This window comes from Saimiri boliviensis, chromosome 5 (genome assembly GCF_048565385.1).
Source record: "Saimiri boliviensis isolate mSaiBol1 chromosome 5, mSaiBol1.pri, whole genome shotgun sequence".
NCBI lineage: Eukaryota > Metazoa > Chordata > Mammalia > Primates > Cebidae > Saimiri > Saimiri boliviensis.
The window spans coordinates 142,985,461-143,003,516 of NC_133453.1; the positions used below are offsets into that span (position 1 = coordinate 142,985,461).

General features: G+C 40.7%; 1 protein-coding gene across 1 annotated transcript in view; it reads left to right on the top strand.

Annotated features, from left to right (window-relative positions):
- LRRC28 (leucine rich repeat containing 28) overlaps positions 1–7,281 on the top strand; it is a 133,938-nt gene extending 126,657 nt beyond the window's left edge. Inside the window, exon 11 of the transcript XR_005582317.2 lies at positions 755–7,281. The gene's annotated coding sequence lies outside the window, so the exon portion shown is untranslated. The remainder of the gene's footprint in view (positions 1–754) is intronic.
- The last annotated feature ends 10,775 nt before the right edge of the window (positions 7,282–18,056 follow it).

Genomic DNA, 18,056 nt, shown 5'->3' on the forward strand with positions numbered 1-18,056 from the left:
ATGAGAAGAATTTGAGGAATATTTGAAGCTTTACAAGATCTGATCCTTTTCCTTTCTCAATATAAAGTTTCCATACAATGAGAAAGGGAGAGAAAACACACATTGAAATAAGACCTCAGTGTTCTTTTTTGATGGGTTTATGGTTAAATTTATACTGACTTTGGAATATTTTTGTCACATGTGAAAGGCTTCAGCTGCTTCCACTACTAGTTTTTAACAAGGTGATTCTAAATACAGCCTGTGCACATTTACTTATTCACCTGATACATGAGATTATCTTCATTTTGACCCTAGTTTCTTGTATACTTAACATATACTGCCCAGGTGCAACTGAGAACATACAGGAAAGGCAGATCCAAATTCAGCCTTGGACTTCTGCAAAAGTCCATAAACAGAAAGTCTGTGAGCCTCCACTCTGCCAGAAAGAACTGCTCTTCATGAAGAAGTCACGTATTTGCTCTTCCTTTCAAAGGATGGCATTTTAATGTTGCTTTGCTGCCAGATGTTCATCTGGTTGCTGTGAAGTGATTCTTTTTTTAAAAATGTTTTTTAATGATGTAAGTTTTCTAAAAGGCAGGGCTGAAAGGAGAACCAAGAAGATTTGGTTGGTAGAAAAATTATTTTTTTTTAATTTCAGATTTATGAAAAATTTGGTTGCTGGAATTTTTATTAGCTGCCCTGACTTTATAATGCTATGTTCTAACAGTGCCAAAAATCCTACATAGTTACTGACAAATGTGTGATCTTTTTACAGTCACACCACCTGCTGCCCGGAAAGCACACCATCCACGTAGAATGGAGAAGGCAGAAAGTTACCATGTGTTCCCACTGTATCTGCACTGTTCTTACTTCCTCTTGTTCCCTTTCATAACTTGCTCTATTCAGCCTTAACATTTCAAAGGCTTATAGTAAAATAGGAACTGAAGATCTCTATCAAAATGTAACACTTCTTTCATCCTTTGGAATAATTGAAGTTTTAAGGTAACCTCTACATGTATATAAGTAAGCAGGTGAAAAATGTGGCGTGAAATTTCACAATTGTGCCTCAGGCCTAAGTGACTGCTACCTATCATTTAAGTGACAGTAAATATCTTGCTACATTTTTCTGTTTCATCCTCTACAATCATATGTCATGGAATGGAGCTATGAAACGTGCTAACTTGATATTTAGGTTTCTCACTGCAATAAGGTAATACATTAGTTTTACCTGGTTTGAAATTTTCCAAAGATGCTTACAATCCAAGCGTTCTTTCTCTACCCGTTATGAACTACAGTGTGTTAAACAACAGCAGTGGGCTGGGCATACCACCTTTGTGCAGTCTCAACCTTCCTCCTTGGGTACAGCACCAGAACTTAACTGATGAGAAGTGGAACTTAAATGGTTTCCCTGGTGCTGTTCGTATGGAAATTCTGTGCTGGATTCATCAATGATGTCATTCTTAATCTTTGGATATTACAAAGGAGTGTTATCAACTGGAGAAAATTTGCCTACATGCCATATATTTGAATTGGGCCCAAAGCTTTGCAGAAAAACAAATCTGAAGTTATTATATATGTTGTTTTCTTGAGCAACAGTGACACTAGGTAGAAAAGTATTTCACACAGTAAGAGAAAGGGTACTACTCGGGAAGTATCATCTGTCCAGGTAAGTTTTCTTCAGTGAGCTCATGTGTGGTTGGTGGTAAAGTCCAGGATAGCCTCATGAGCATAGGCCTTCCTATGATGTGGTGCAAAGGGGGCCCATTTTAGTGGATTACCCTATCATTGTTCTTCAGTGTGCCCAATTGTTATACCAAAAGCCTCAATTAAGTAACATTGTATGGATGAAATCCTGCATCTTCAGTTAATACATGTTTTGAGCACACTATTAAAATATATAATAATTAAATGATCCCTATACAAAAGAGCCCAGCCAGGATGGAGGATCCACTCTGGCTAATGGATAAGAGTGATGAACTTCTTTGTTATCTGGCCCTTCTCTTCTGGAAAAGTGAGGCTTACATTAAACATCTTTTGGTCAGCATGCCTCACGAAGACCTTTCACACTCCAGCTTGTCTGACTACGTAATGTACATCTCACTTCTGTTTTACATTGAGCATTACAAATTAAAATCTTTGCAGTCTAGGAAAAAAGAAGTCTTCAACACCAGTTGGTTTATGAGGCTCTGCACATAATTTTCTCTAAAATATGTAACTATTTTGTAGTCTCAGGAGACTTTCAAAGCCAGTTTTTAAAATTATTAGCAGTACAGTTGTTTCCTGAATAAAAAATCAGAAATTCTAATCTTGCTATAAAGTGCTTAAACACAATACATTGCCTCAGCATAAATTAAAACATTTTTATTAAGATGATTTATGAACATGGGTTTCTAACTAGACCAACATAAATACAATCTGATATAATTAAAATTAGAGTGTAAATTCCTTTCACAGACTCATAAACACACTGTAAGACTCTTCTTTAAATGGATTCTTACATAACCCTGCCCGTTTTATTATGCCTTCAGTTTTGTGGTTTTCATTCACTCCTGCTTGTTCCTAATGAGGTCCTCCTGTATTTTCCCAGAAACTCAGTGAATATCTTATCTTTTCTTCAAAGGGCATTTTTATAAAGTTTGTATTCTTGAAACTAGCTCTATGTCTGTCTAAAAATCATTCAAGTCTCGGCCAGGCACGGTGGTGCATACCTGTAATCCCAGCACTTTGGGAGGCTGAGGCGGGCGGATCACGAGGTGAGGAGTTCCAGACCTGCCTGGCCAGCATGGTGAAACCCCATCTCTACTAAAAATACAAAATAGTTAGCCAGGCATGGTGATGCACACGTAGTCCCAGCTACGTGGGAGGCTGAGGCAGGTGGCTCAGTTGCTTGAACATAGCAGGTGGAGGTTGCAGTGAGCCAAGATCATGCCATTGCACTCCAGCATGAGCAACAGAGTGAGACTGTCTCAAAAAAAATCATTCAAGTCTCACTGTGCCTACCCGGAAGTACCTCCTTGTGTCACCAGTTAATAGATCTGAAAGTGATGCAGGTGTCTCTAGGAAAGGGATTGATCATAGCCAAGTGACTGATATTCTCACTCAGGAAAAGAGCTTGCTTCACAGCCTTTGAAGCATGACTGTATGTGTGGTCCCCTTGTACTCTGGAGACAAAAGTACTGGCAGCCAGTGTAGTGGCCGGGCAGAAGGTGGAACATTCCGAGATTATTATTTCTGTATGTAATTAAGAGACTTGCAAGGGTTAGCCGGGGTTTTTTTCCACTCAAGTGTGGATTATCCTTGTTATCTGTGTTAAAGAATATCAGGTTTTGTTTCTCATGGTGATTTTTGAGTATATAATGATCCAAGATTTTTTTTTTTTTTTTTTTTTTTTTTTTTTGAGACGGAGTTTCGCTTTTGTTGCCCAGGCTGGAGTGCAATGGTGCGATCTTGGCTCACTGCAACCTCCGCCTCCTGGGTTCAGGCAATTCTCCTGCCTCAGCCTCCTGAGTAGCTGGGATTACAGGCACACGCCACCATGCCCAGCTAATTTTTTTTTAGTATTTTTAGTAGAGACGGGGTTTCACCGTGTTGACCAGGATGGTCTCGATCTCTTGACCTCGTGATCCACCCGCCTCGGCCTCCGAAAGTGCTGGGATTACAGGCTTGAGCCACCGCGCCCGGCTGATCCAAGATTTTTAATAATGAAAGGATTATCCAGGCCTCTGAAAAATTATGGCAACATTCATTTGGAGTGTGACTAAAAACTCATACTGTATCAAGTTTGGTTGCCTCTGTCAGTTACTGCAGTTTATAGAATAATTGAGCTTGAACCATGTGAATGCTCAGAATGTCCGTGGTGAAGTATTTATTCGAGAGAAATGGCTGAATTCTCAGTATGAATGAGCTTTGTGAAGTGTTATAAGTTGCCCTATTCCTATTCCTGTCTCCCACTTCCTTCTCTGTTGTATCCTTGAAAACCAACAGTGTGCAATGAAGGTGAAAAGTAGCAGCCTGGAATCCACTAGGGGTTGCAGAATGGGGTTAGAATCTGTTAAAGGCTCATTCCCAGAGAATTATTATTCGACCTGTCAGGCAGTTCCCTGGAAAACCTCATTCGCAAGACTGTCTTTATTTTAACAGATTGGAGCTTGCCACGTGTGAAAAGCCTTTTTTCCAGGGACATTAGTCAAGAAAGACTCAGAGGTAATTGATTAATTTTATGGTTGCCTCAAGTAGTGGCTAACCCTTGGAGCTGACAATAGGCTAACCAAAAACGTAAAATGAAAAGCTAGGGAATAAGATATCCATAGGGAGCTTGAAAAGCTCTGATAATGGGAATTTAGATGGTCATGTGTATGTATAGAGCTTGGCATATGCAAAGGGTTATACTGCTGCTCAGGAAAGACTTAAAAACATCTTGAGCTTTCACCGTAAATTGACCTTGACACAGAAGCAGAAAGCAAAGCCAATGGCAGCTTCCTTCCTGTCACCTTCCTGGCTTAGTGTTGAAGGGGTGCCCCAACATGCACCCAGAGCCCTTGCCACAGACTTGGAGACGTAGCACAGTAAGGACACTCCCTTAGTAGGGTTTAGAGAAATTTCTGTCCATTCATTAGCTGACCACTAAATGACCCTAGCATAAAAACTTCAGTATCCAGGCACTAAAAAGAATATAGACTTTACTGAATTAGTTCAGAATAGTCACTCAATAGGACTAAACAAGCCAAAACCCAGAAAGTACATCTAACCCTTAGCAAGGAGATAAAAAGGTAGGTAAGTATGATTTCCAGAGTTGCCACACTGTTCTTTGAAATTTCCAGTTTTCCACAGAAAAATTATGAGGTACATAAAGAAGAAAATATGTTTCATACACAGGGGGAAAAAATAGAGACTGTACCTGAGGAAGTCTAGACATTGGATTTTTAGACGAAGACCTTAAATTGGCTATGTTAAATTGGTTCAGAGAACTAAAGAAAAATTATGTGTAAAGAACTAAAAGTATGAAAATGTCTCACTAAATAGAAAATGATTAAAAATTATTTTTAAAAGAACCAAATATAAGTCTTGAAGTTGAAAATAAGGTAACTGAAATGAAAATTTTGAGGTACTCTAGTCTGAGAAACAGAAAAAAACAAGAAAAATGAATAGAGCCTCAGAGACGTGTGGCACACCATCATTCATACCAATATATGCATATTTGGAGTCTCAGGGGAGAGAAAGAGGTAGAATATTTGAAAAAAAAAAAAAAAATGGCCAAAGACTGAAATTTGATGAAAACCATTGATTCACATGGCCAAGAAGCTCAATGAACCCTAAGTAGTATAAACTCAGAGACCCATGCCTGGACACCAAATCACACTGTCCAAAGAATCGTGGAAGCAAAGAGAGAAGTGACTCATGTACAGAGGATCTTCACCAGAAACTATGAAATGTAGAAAACAGTGGGATGACATATTCCAAGTGGTGAAAGTGAATGACTATCAAGTAAGAATTCTATTTCCCACAAAACTATCCTTCAAAAATGATTAGGACATGCCCACATAAAAACAGTATTTGTCATTAGCAAGTCTGCGCTACAAGAAATAATAAACAGGGAACTTCAGGCTGAAAAGATAATAGTAACTCAATTGCACATGAAGAAACAGCACTGGTAAAGGTAGATATATTGGTAAATATAGAAGGCAGTACAAATGCATTTTTTTGTAAATTTTTTTTTCCTCCTATCTGATTTGAGGCAACTGCATAAAACAATCTGTTTTGGTGGGCACAAAGTGAAAAACAGTTTGTATGACAATAACATTACAAAGGAAGTGGGAGGGAACAGACTTATCAGAGCAAGAAAATTTTTTGTACTGTGGAAGTTGGTATTAATCCAGACTAGGTTGTTGTAAATCAGAATGTTACAATCATCAGGGAAATCACTAAGAAAATAGCTAAGGAGTATATAGTAAAAGCTACAGCAAAGAAAATGGTACACTAGAAAAAAGCTGCTAAAAAAGAAGGCATAGAAATAATGGAAGAATAAAGGAACAAAAAAAAAAAAAAAAAAGACATAGAAAACAAGGCTGATCACAGTGGCTCATGCCTATAATGCCAGCACTTTTGGAGGCTGAAGCAGGAGGAGTGCTTGAGCCTGGGAGTTCAAGGCCAGCATAGGCAACATAGTGAGGCCTTGTCTCTATTAAAAAATAGAGAATTGCAGACTAAACCCCACCTTACCAATAATTGCATTAAATGTAAATGGATTAAACACTCAAAAGGCAAAGATGGCAGAATGGATAATAATCATGGTCCAACTATATGCTACCCACTAAGAAACACTTTAGATTCAATGACACAAGTAGGCTGAAAGTAAAAGGATGGAAAAAATACATGTAAACTGTAAGGGAAAAAGAGCTTGAGTGGATATATCAGACAAAATAGACTTTTAAATAAAAATTATTAGAGACAAAGACATTACATAATAAAAAGGACAATTTATCAAGAAGGCATAATTTTTAAGAGAATTGAAATTATACAAAACATGTTCTCTGACCACAATGGGATGAAATTAAAAATTGGAAGAAACTTTGGGAAACCTACAAAAATTTGGAAATTAAACAATATACTCCTATTAACCAATGGGTCAAAGAAAAGAATCATGAGGGAAATTGCAAAGTCCCTTAGAGTAATGAAGATGACAGAACATACCAGAACTTATGAGATGCAGCTAAACCATCACTTAAAGGATCATGTCTAGCTATAAATGTCTGTTACTGAAAAGTTTCAAATCAATAACCTAGCCTGAACCCTTTAGAAACTAGAAAAGAATAGCAAACTAAACCTAAAGTAAACAGAACAAATAAATAATATGGATTAGAATCAAAATAAGTGAAATAGAGGATAGCAAAATAGAGAAAAATCAAACCAAAAGCTGGTTCTTATAAAAAGTCAATAAAATGACACCCTTAGCCAGCCTCAAAAGAAAAATAGAGAAGACAAATTACTAAAATCAGGAATGAAAGATTACTACCAATCTTATGGAAATAAAAATTATAAGAGTTCATATGACAAATTAGAGAATTTAGATGAAGTGGACAAATTTCTAGAAAGACATATACTATTAAAATTGAAGAAATAAAAATTGAAATAGATCCAAATATTAAATGAATAATCAAAAAACTTCCCATAGCCAGGCATGGTGGCTCACACCTGTAATGCCAGCTATTTGGGAAGCTGAAGCAGGAGGACTGCTTTAGTCCAAGAGTTTAAGACTAGTCTGGGCAACATAGCAAGACCCTGTCTCTTAAAAAAAAAAAATAATACAAATAAAAAAATAGGTGTGGTGGTGCATACCTGTAGTCCCAGCTACTTGGGAGGCTCAAGTGGAAATATCCTTTAAGCCCAGGAGTTCAAAGTTGTAGTGAGCTATTGTCACACCACTGCACTCCAACCTGGGTGAGAGTGAAACCCCCATCTCTTAAAAACAACAAAATTCCCACAGGGTAAAGTCCAGGAGCAGATACCTCCACTGGTGAATTCTACCAAACATTTACAGAATACCACCAATTATTCAAACAGTCTTCAAAAAAAACAGAAAAGCGGGATACTCTTCCTAATTCAGTATCACCCACATTAGAAATCGGGCAAAGAAAACAACTCCAGGCCAATAGCCCTCAATATAGATGCAAGAATCCTCAACAAAACACTAATGAAACTAAATCCAGCAACATATAGAAAGGAATATACACCATAAGCAAGTGAGATTTAGGAATACAGAATTCAACATGCAGAAATCAATGTAGTACACCATATTATTAGAATAAAGGACAAAAACATCTCAATGCATATAGAAAAAGCATTTAACATTTGGCAAAAATCAAAACTCTTAGATGAAAACATTCAAAAAGCCAAAAATAGAATGCCTTTTTTTTTTTTATCCTGAGAAACGACATCTATGAAAAACCCAAACCTGATACGTTGATGCAAAATACTGTAAGCTTTCTCTCCTAGAGATGATGAATAAGACAAGGATGCTCTCTCTCATCACTTCTATTCAACCTTGTACTGGAGGTTCTAGCCAAGGCAGTAGGCAAGATGAAGTAAAACGCATCCAGACTGGAAAGGAAGAAGTAAAGCAGTTTGCGGATGACATGATCTTGTATGTAGAAAATATTAAGGGATTCACACTGAAAAACTAGCGCTAATAAGTTGAATGAGGTTGCAGGATACAAGATTAATACACAACGATCATTGATGTTTATACATTAGCAATGAACAACACACGAAAGAATTCCATTTACAACAGCATCACAAAGAATAAAATACTTGGATTTAACATCATTTAAAAAGATAATTTGAGTATGAAGAAATTTTGTGTTCACAGATTGGAAGAAAATATTGCTAAGATGTCAATACTCCCCAAATTGATCAACAATTGATATCAAAATACCCCCTGCACTCTTTGCAGAAATGGACAAGCTGATCCTAAAGTAATATGGAAATGCAAGGGACCCAGAATAATAAAATAATCTTGAAAAGATTAAAAGGTTGTAAGAATTACACTTCCCATTTCAAAACTTACTACAAAGCTACTATAATTAAGACTGTGATGCTGGCATAAGGATAAACACATGATCAATGGAATACAATTGAGATTTCAGAAATCAACCATTACCCTGTGGTCGATTTATTTTTGACAAGGGTGCCAAGACAACTCAATGAAGATGAATGTATAATATTTTTAACAAATGTTGCCAGTGAGATAGCCATATGAAACAATGAAATTGAACTATTTCATACCAGATGCAAAACTTGCTCCAAACGGATGACAGACCTAATGTAAAATGAAAATGAACTCTTAGAAGAAAATGTAGATGTAAACCTTTATGACATTGGACTAAGCATTTGATTAACACCAAAAGCACAAGCAAACAAAAAAATAGACAAATTGTATTTCATTAAAATTTAAAACGTGTGCCTCAAAGACACTATCAAGAAAGTGAAGACAACTCACAGAATGGGAAAAATTTTTCCAAATTATGTATCTGATAAGGGTCTAGTATTTAGAATATATAAAGAATCCTTACAACTCAAAAAAAATGTCTAAGGAAAATGGTCAAAGGATTTGAATAAACATTTTTCCAAAGGAGCTATACAATGTCCAAAAGCACATGAAAAGATGCACCACATCATTAGTCATTAGGAAAATGCAAATCAAAACCATGAAATACAATTTCACACACACTAAGATGGCTATAAACAAACAGGTGGAGAATAAGAAGCCTTGACAAGAATGGATAAATTGAAACTTTCATAAATTGCTGGTGGGAATGTGTTAACTATGCACTCTGGCTCAGTCTGGCAGTACCTCAAAAGGTTAAACAGAGTCATCACCACATGACCAGTAATTCCTAGGTACTTAAGAAAACTGAAAACACATCCACACAAAACCTAGTGTATGAATGTTCATAATAACCAAAAAGTGCCCATCAATGGATGAATGGATGAATCAAATCTGGCATAGCCATATGAAGAAGTATTATTCAGCCATAAAGAGGAATGGGTTAGTGACATGCCACAACGTGGAGGAACCTTGAAAACATTATGACATGAAAATGAAAGGAGCCAGCCACAAAAGATCACGATTCCATTAATATGCAATGTCCAGAATAAGAAATCCATAGGGGCAGAAAGTAGATGGTGGCCAGGAGTTGAGGGGAGAGGAAAATGGGTACTAAGTGCTAATGGGGATGGAGTTTCTTTGGGAGACAATGAAAATGGTCTGGAATTAGATAGCAGTGATGGTTGCACAACCTTGTTACTGTACTGAAAACCACTGAATTGAGGTAAAATTCAGTGTATGGTATATAATATATCAATTTAAAAAATCAAAGCTAGTGATGCAACTTACTTTACATATTTGTTAGCACATTTTTTGCATAGACCAACACTGTTTCCAGAAGCCAAGGAACTGCTGTTGCTGTGGCTGTAAAACAGATGAAAGCAGTACTAACAGCTCATCTGGTTTCAGATTCTGTTCTCTCTGGTCAACATCAGCATCAGGCCAAAACTGCAGTAATCTTAAATTTTCACCTGGAGTCTTCCAACTCACTTAATTTACTGACCAATTACCATCCTAGTGAGCAATCCTCAAGAACTGAAACCTGCTGAAAGTAAAACACCATGAAATTAACGTGTTTGAACATAATCAAGTGGAAAATTCTGTAAAGTACTAGGAAGTACTCCTCTGTAAAGCATTTGGATGCCATATTTGCTTTTTTCCTCAGTTTCCAACACTGTTTTGGTACCATTCTTTTTCTAGAACAAAAATGTACAGGAAGGAATTATCTACCAAAGGTCCTATCTACCTTTGGAAGGAATTATCTACCAAACATCATCCTGCAACTTGCTGATGCCTGGCACTGACCTGCACTGTTAGATTTATTGACTGAAGAATTAACACACTCTTTGATGGTATGCAGTCTAATTCAATAGCTCAAAGCTATGTCTAGATTTTACATAAATGATAGGGATTTTAAATTGTATATAAAAAACAGTCATTTTATCTTGCCTCCTTTGGCTATGCATTCTTTAATTGAGCAAAGAATGTTAAGAGAAAAATATAAAATCCAGTTATATTATTAATTTGATCTTGCTATTTGAAAGAATATAGGTCAATTGTGTTTTGAGCTATTACTGTTGAGTCCTGTACATTGATTATATAATCTCTCTTTTTTTTTAATTGAGATGGAGTGTCTCTGTGTCCCAAGCTAGCGTACAGTGATACAGTCACTGCAACCTCCACCTCCCAAGTTCAAGTGATTCTCCTGCCTCAGCCTCCTGAGTAGCCAAGACTACAGGTGCACACCACCACACCCAGCTAATTTTTATATTTTTAGTAGAGACAGGGTTTCACCATGTTGGTCAGGCTGGTCTCAAACTCCTGGCCTTGTCCTCCCAAAGTCATGGGATCACAGGGCTGACTATCCTAAAAAGGAAGACCTGGTCTTTTTGTGTTTAGTATAGGAGTGCAATTTAATCCCAGACTCCTTGCAGGAATTCTCTATCCATGTAGTATTTTTTTTTAGCTTCTAATTCATTAGAGCAGCCTTTTTCTAATCACAAAAGTAATACTGCAGACTAAAGAAAAGCGTGAAGAAAAACCTTGAAATTTCATTAATCCCCCTCTCTTTTGATGAATACTTTCCTATCTTTTCATTCTTTTGTACGAATCCTACACATACAGATGTGGTCTGACTTAAAGGGCAACTTTCTATGCAGTTTTGTAATCTGCTTTCTTCACCTAATATATGAAACTCTGTATCAACAACATATATACATAATCACTGCATAGTATTACATGTCTACTGGCCAGATGCAGTGGCTCATGCCTATAATCCCAGCACTTTGGAAAGCTGAGGCAGGCAGATCACCTGAGATCAGGAGTTTGAGACCAGTATGGCCAACATGGTGAAAGCTTCTCAAATAAAAAAATTAGCTGGGCATGGCAGGTGTCTGTAGCTCCAGCTGCTCAAGAAGCTGAGGTAGGAGAATAGCTTGAACCTAGGAGGTGGAGGTTCCAGTGAGCTGAGATCACGTTATTGCACTCCAGCCTGGGCAACAGAGTGAGGCTCCATCTCAAAAAAAAAAAAAAAAAAAAAAAAAATTATTACATGTCTACCACTATCATTTGTATTTATATTTAATATATTTTTAAACCTAGGTCTTTTTCTTTCTATTGTATTTGAAAATATCAATTTCTTTTAGTTTCTTCCTCTATGTAGTACCACTTTATTTGAGCAGTCAGATGGAAGATTAATTCTTTTACAAGCAAATACTAAATTGCTACTACTTTTATAAACACACATGATCATTTCAGCTCTTTTCAACCAGAGCAACCTTGGCAAATGTTATCTTTTTTTTGTTTTGTTTTGTTTTGTTTTTTGTTGCTTAGTCTGCAATGCAGTGGTATGCTCAGCTCACTGCAACCTCCACCTCCTGGGTTGAAGCGATTCTCCTGCCTCAGCCTCCCAAGTAGCTGAAATTACAGGCACCCACCACCATGCCTGGCTAATTTTTGTACTTTTAGTAGAGACAGGGTTTCATCATGTTGGCCAAGCTAGTCTTGAACTCCTGACCTCAGGTGATCCGCCCACCTCAGCCTCCAAATTTGCTGGGATTACAGGTGTGAGCCATCGCAGCTGGTCCAGGAAATGTTATCTTTTTATTTAATGTAAGATTCATTTATGACAAGGCTTGAAATAGGATTTAATTCCAAATGTATTTTTATTTGTGTGACTGTCAGAGGTGCCATGGCCACGCAGTCTTCACTAGAAGGTTTCCCTCAACCATCTCATTTGACTTTTTATGTAAGAGCAGCAACAACAAAACAAGCTGGAGTTTGATCAGTTAAGCTTTTGCTTAATATTAGATTCACAGCATTGACTTGCATCAGATTCATGGCCAAAATATTAATAGTTGGCATGTTGATCTGGGGTCACTACAAAAATAAGCTATGGGATCCAGCTTTAGTTAAAATGAACAGCTCACAGAGCTGTGTCAATTCTGAGAAAATGGCATCAGGAAGACAAGGGTGGCAGCAGGGGTCTGTGTATCCACTGCAGAAGAGCAAGCCACACCCTTTGGGGAGATTTTGTGGCCGAGGAACTCTGCCGACTTAGGAAGTGTAAAGAGACTGGAGAAAAGAAGAAGAGGGTGATGGGGGTCGCTTTAGGAACAAGGAATTACTTACAAAGGAGCATAATTTTACCAGTGCCTATGTTTGCTCTGAAAGAAAATCCAGATCTAAGGAAAGAAATGTAACGGGGCTCACGCCTGTAATTCCAACACTTTGGGAGGCTGAGACCGGTGGATCACATGAGGTAAGGAGTTTGAGACCAGCCTGACCAATACAGTGAAACTCCGTCTCTACTAAAAATACAAAAATTCACCGGGCATAGTGGTGCATGCCTGTATTCCCAACTACTTAGGAGGCTGAAGCAGGAGAACTGCTTGACCCCAGTGGGTGGAGATTGCAGTGAGCTAAAATCATATCAATCTCTGTAACAAAGCGACGGAGTGAAACTTTGTCTCAAAAAAAAAAAAAAAGAAATGTTATAAATTATTAACATTGGTCACCCTCCTACAAGTTGCTGGTGCCTCGCTGGGACCTGCAGCAGCCTCTGAGATTGCTAACAGGCTGAGTGTAGGAATAGCCTGGACCATGTCTCATGGGTGTGGTGATGGCTCTTCTGAAGAAAGACATAGGCTCAGTATTTAGAAAACTTGAACTAAAAATGAATCCACTTCTGTTTACCCTGTAGGAAGCTAAGCTAAGTGAGTAGCTGAAGATGAAGAGAAGCCCAGAGTTTTGCAGGTCACCAAACAAGCCCTCATTGAAGGAGGTACTGTACAAATGCAGAAGAAATGGTGCATGATTGTTTACAAAAGGTTCCTGGATTTTCAGTGTTTGGCAGAGAAAGAGACATGGAGAAATACTGAAAGTCATGCTAAAGGTAAACATGAAAAAGTGAGATTAAAGAGCAGAATCATCTGATATCACCAATATCAAAAGCAAGCAAGAGATAACTTGATTTTTGCCCATGCCTGTGGCCACCTCAAGGAGTTGTCTTCACACGCCACTTTCCTTTGGGACAGTCTTGCCCAGTCGCGTATCTTTGCACGGATCTCACTGATGTATCTGAATTGGCAAACCTATCTCAGAGGATGTGGAAAATCCCTCATATAGAATTCATCATGCCTCACCCAAACTCACCCTCAGGTTTCTCCAAGAAGCCCTCTCAGCCCCTTTGCAAACCTATAGCAAGCAGATGTAGATGATTCCTACTTGAGATCACTTCCTCTACTTCTATTAGATGGTTCCTTATTTATTTTATTTTATTGTAGACAGAGTCTAGCTCTGGTGCCCAGGATGGAGTGCAGTGGCTCAAGCTCAGCTCATTGTAACCTCCGCCTCCCAGGTTCAAGCGATTCTCCTGCCTCAGCCTCCTGAGTAGCTGAGATTACAGGTGCATACCACCACATCTGGCTAATTTTTTGTATTTTTTTTAGAGATGGGGTTTTACCATGTTGACCAGGCTGGTCTCCTGACCTCAGATGATCTGACTGTCTCAGCCTCCCAAAGTGCTAGGATTACAAGCATGAGCCACTGTACCTGGCTGGTTCCCATTATTTTTATATCAGTATTTTAGTCATCTTCAGGAGTTGTGGTGGCCATAATTTGCAAACTGCATTTTCCACATTACCAATATTAACACAATCTTTATTCTGCTTATATAAAAAGAGCCTTCCAGGAAAATTTGAGAGTTTCATTTGGACCACTTTCATGTCATGTTTTTCACTAGAGTCTTAAAGGTCCATTCTAACTCAGGTATTCATTTGAAAATATGCCGTCTGGCACCTCACTTTGGTCACCTGAGTTTCTGAGAAGATGCACACTTCAAAGTATTAGTTAAATGGCCACTTTCTATTTTAACCTGCCACTTCCTCATAACAAAACTTTTCCAGGGTACTGTATTAGTCCATTTTCATGCTGCTGATCAAGACATACCTGAGACTGGGCAATTTACAAAAGAAAGAGGTTTATTGGACTTATGGTTCCATGTGGCTGGGGAGGCCTCACAATCAAGGTAAAAGTAAAAGGCATGTCTCACACGGTGGCAGACGAGAAAAGAGAGCTTGCACAGGAAACTCCCCCTTATATAATCGGATCTCGTGAGACGTACTCACTATCACAAGAATAGCATGGGAAAGACCCATCCCCAAGATTCAGTCACCTCCCACTGGGTTCCTCCCACGACATGTGGGAATTGTGGGCATTGCAATTCAAGATGAGATTTGGGTGGGGACACAGCCAAACCATATCAGGTACTTTTACTAACCAAAGTAATACACAAAGCAGTCACCACCAAGTGATATCCTGGTTCCTCTGAATAAAAGAAAAGAATTCTAAACAAGACTGAAATCTGGGAAGGGAGCCCACCCAGACCAGCAAAAGCAGACAAGCTGAAAAATCACTACAGGCCTATCACATTTGTAAAGTGCTTTTAAAAGTTCTCCTCCCAACCCCAGCTCACCTTGTAGTTAGGAAAAAACAATTCAAGGTATAAATTGAATAGAATAAATAGATAGGATGGTGATGACGTGTGTAAAAGCAACCACTCATACTTTTAGACTTGTGAAGTCAATTCTTTAGCTATGTTTTGGCCTATATAGAGGTTTAAGAATATTCAGACATGTATCTGTTACATGAAATAATCATTTCACTTCTAAAAATACTCTTCTGCTACTAATTCAATCTAAACAATGCAGCAGGAAAGCTTAATTAAGCTTTCTAGGTTGTTAAAACTCTGCTTCCAGAAAAAATGCACTATTCTTAGAGTCCCACAGTCAAATTGCAAGAAACAACTAATACATTATCAGTCAAGAAATGTTGTTCCCTTCTTGTGCTTAGCACAGAGCCCAAGATAAGAGATTTTTAACTTAGTAAGCCCCGAGAGTGGGCAGCTAGAGAGGACTTTGTTCTGCTGGTAATGTCAGCCTCAGGAGAGGGGAATTGACAAGAGGCCAAATTCCTCCAGGAAATTTGGGAGTAGTTGAAACCATCCTACCCCTCCTTGCTTTGATGATGGTGATTGATGATAAGTTTTAATCCTTCAGCACCTGGTATTAACAAGTCAGGCTTCACAGCACCAAAACAACAACAAAGAAAAACCAAAAACATCATTTACAGATTGGCAGCCTGATCCAGAGAGGAGAAAGTAGCAAGGGGAGTGACAAACTTGACTCCCTTTTCCAGACATCCTAAGGAGAAAATCCAACCTGCTGAAAAGCCACAGGAGACATGAAGACAGTGTGGTGTTTGCTGGTTGGGTGGAAAGAGGCTTGCAGGCAGGGCCGCCCTACCTAGGAGTGGATTTGAAGGCAGTGTCCCCTGGAGGCGTGGCCAGGAAGAGCCATTGTTCCCAGGCACAGCGCTTGCCAAGGATGCTGGTAACCCACACTGGGCTCCAGCCCCTCTTCTCTGCCAGACCCCCAGTGTGGGGCAGGGCACAAATGGGTGTGCCAGTCTGTAGAGGAAAAGTCTACAATGACAGTCCAAATTCAGAGAAAACAAAGGCTTTCCAAAGGCCTAACAACCATCCAGAGCTGAATAGCAACACAGCAAAGAATCACTGTCTCTCCCAGCTTGGCCAACATGGCGAAACCCCGTGTCTACCAAAAAATACAAAAACTAGCCCAGCGTGGTGGCACATGCCTGTAATCCTAGCCACTCAGTAGGAGGCTGAGGCAGGAGAATCACTTGAACCTGGGAAGAGGGGGTTGCAGTAAGCAGAGATTGTGCCACTGCACTCCAGCCTGGGTGACAGAGCCAGACCCTGTCTCAAAGAAAGTTGCTCTCTCTCCTGTGCAGTCCTGGGTGGGGGCAGATACTTTTGCCCACATTTATCACAAGAGGAAAGTGTTACTACAGGAAACGCCGAAGATGTAGTGAGAGTTTCACAGCCTCACTGTAAAAAAGTTGAGGCTAAAACTACATCACTCATTCACATACTGGCAGGACACTCCTTCAAAGGGGCAGGTGCCGTGCTGGGCTCTGGGCCTCAGTGATGAAACTGCACAGGGCCGGGCCCTGCCTTCAGGGAAAGCAGCGAGACAATATGCAAAACATCCCCAAAGAGACAGTTACAAAGACAGCGAGCGTCCGGGAGGAAAACGGGTGTCAGGAAAGGGGCTCCAGGGCCTACTCACCAGCGAGTCGCAACCACCAGAAGCAGCCAGTCATGGGAAGAGCCGGGGAAAGATCGTTCCAGGCAGAGGAAGGGCAGGACTGTGAGGCGAGGTCCTGTGGGACAGGATGGGGTTGAGGGGCAGTGGTTGGGGCTGAGCATGGACCGGGATGGGGGTTGAGTGTGGCCAGGTGTTGGGGGTTGAGTGTGGATGGGATGGGGCTGAGTGTGGGCAGGTGCTGGGGGTTGAGCATGGATGGGGATGGGATTGAGCGTGGACGGGGATGGAGTTGAGCGTGGATGGGATGGGGTTAAGTGTGGGCAGGTGTTGGGGGTTAAGCATGGATGGGGATGGGATTGAGCGTGGATGGGATGGGGCTGAGTGTGGGCAGGTGTTGAGGGTTAAGCGTGGACGGGGTGAGCCTGGGTGGGTGTGCACGTGGGTGGGTATGAGCATGGACGGGGGTGGGCATGGATCGGGAAGAGTGTGGAAGAATGTGAGTGTGGACAAGGGTGAATGTGGATGGGGTGACTGTGGACAGTTGTGGGTGTGGATGGGAGTAAGCGTGGACTGGGTGAGTGTGGACAGGGGCAGGAGTGGACATGGGCAGACATGGGCAGACAGGAGCCTAGATGGGGTATGAGTGTGGATGGCAGGTGGTGAGTGTGGATGGGGCGGGTGTGGACCAGGCCACAGGCCAGGCCCACCTTGGGCAGCACTGCTGAAGGGATTGTGTTTTCTTCCCTAGAGATGATGGCTGTAAAGCTGTTGAATCATTTCAGGGAGGCTGATAGTTTGTCACACTTAGTGCAATGCCACGGAGAAGGGACTAGGGGAGGCAGGGGCGGGGAGTGGACACAGAGGTCCAGGGAGCAGCGGTGGTGGTTTGGACTAGGCCAGAGTGCAGATGGGGTAAGGGACTGAGCAGAGGCAGGACAGTGAGGAGGGTGAGGAGGGCAGAGTGACGGAACCAGCCTGGTGTTTCCAGCAGGATCACTCTCTGCCTTCTCCGCCTCCACCTTGCCGCCCCTTCAGCTTCCACGTCTCCCTCTTCTCCTCACCAAGACAGCGGGCTCCCTTCCTGCTCCCACTCCCCCCCACCCTGCCTTTCCTACCCTCTGACACCACCCCTGCCCCTCCTGGGGTCACCCCCAGTGGCCTCACCCCTACCATCCCTCCGTGGGCTCTGAGCCAGGCTTCCAGCTTCCTTTCACCTCTCTGGCCCGGTCGCCTCCTCCTCCTGCTCCCACCCCAAGCTGTTGCACTAGGGGCCCACATGGTCCACCCACTGCCTATGGCTCCCACCATGGCCTTGAAGGAGGGGCCATCTGGACCCCACGTCCAGT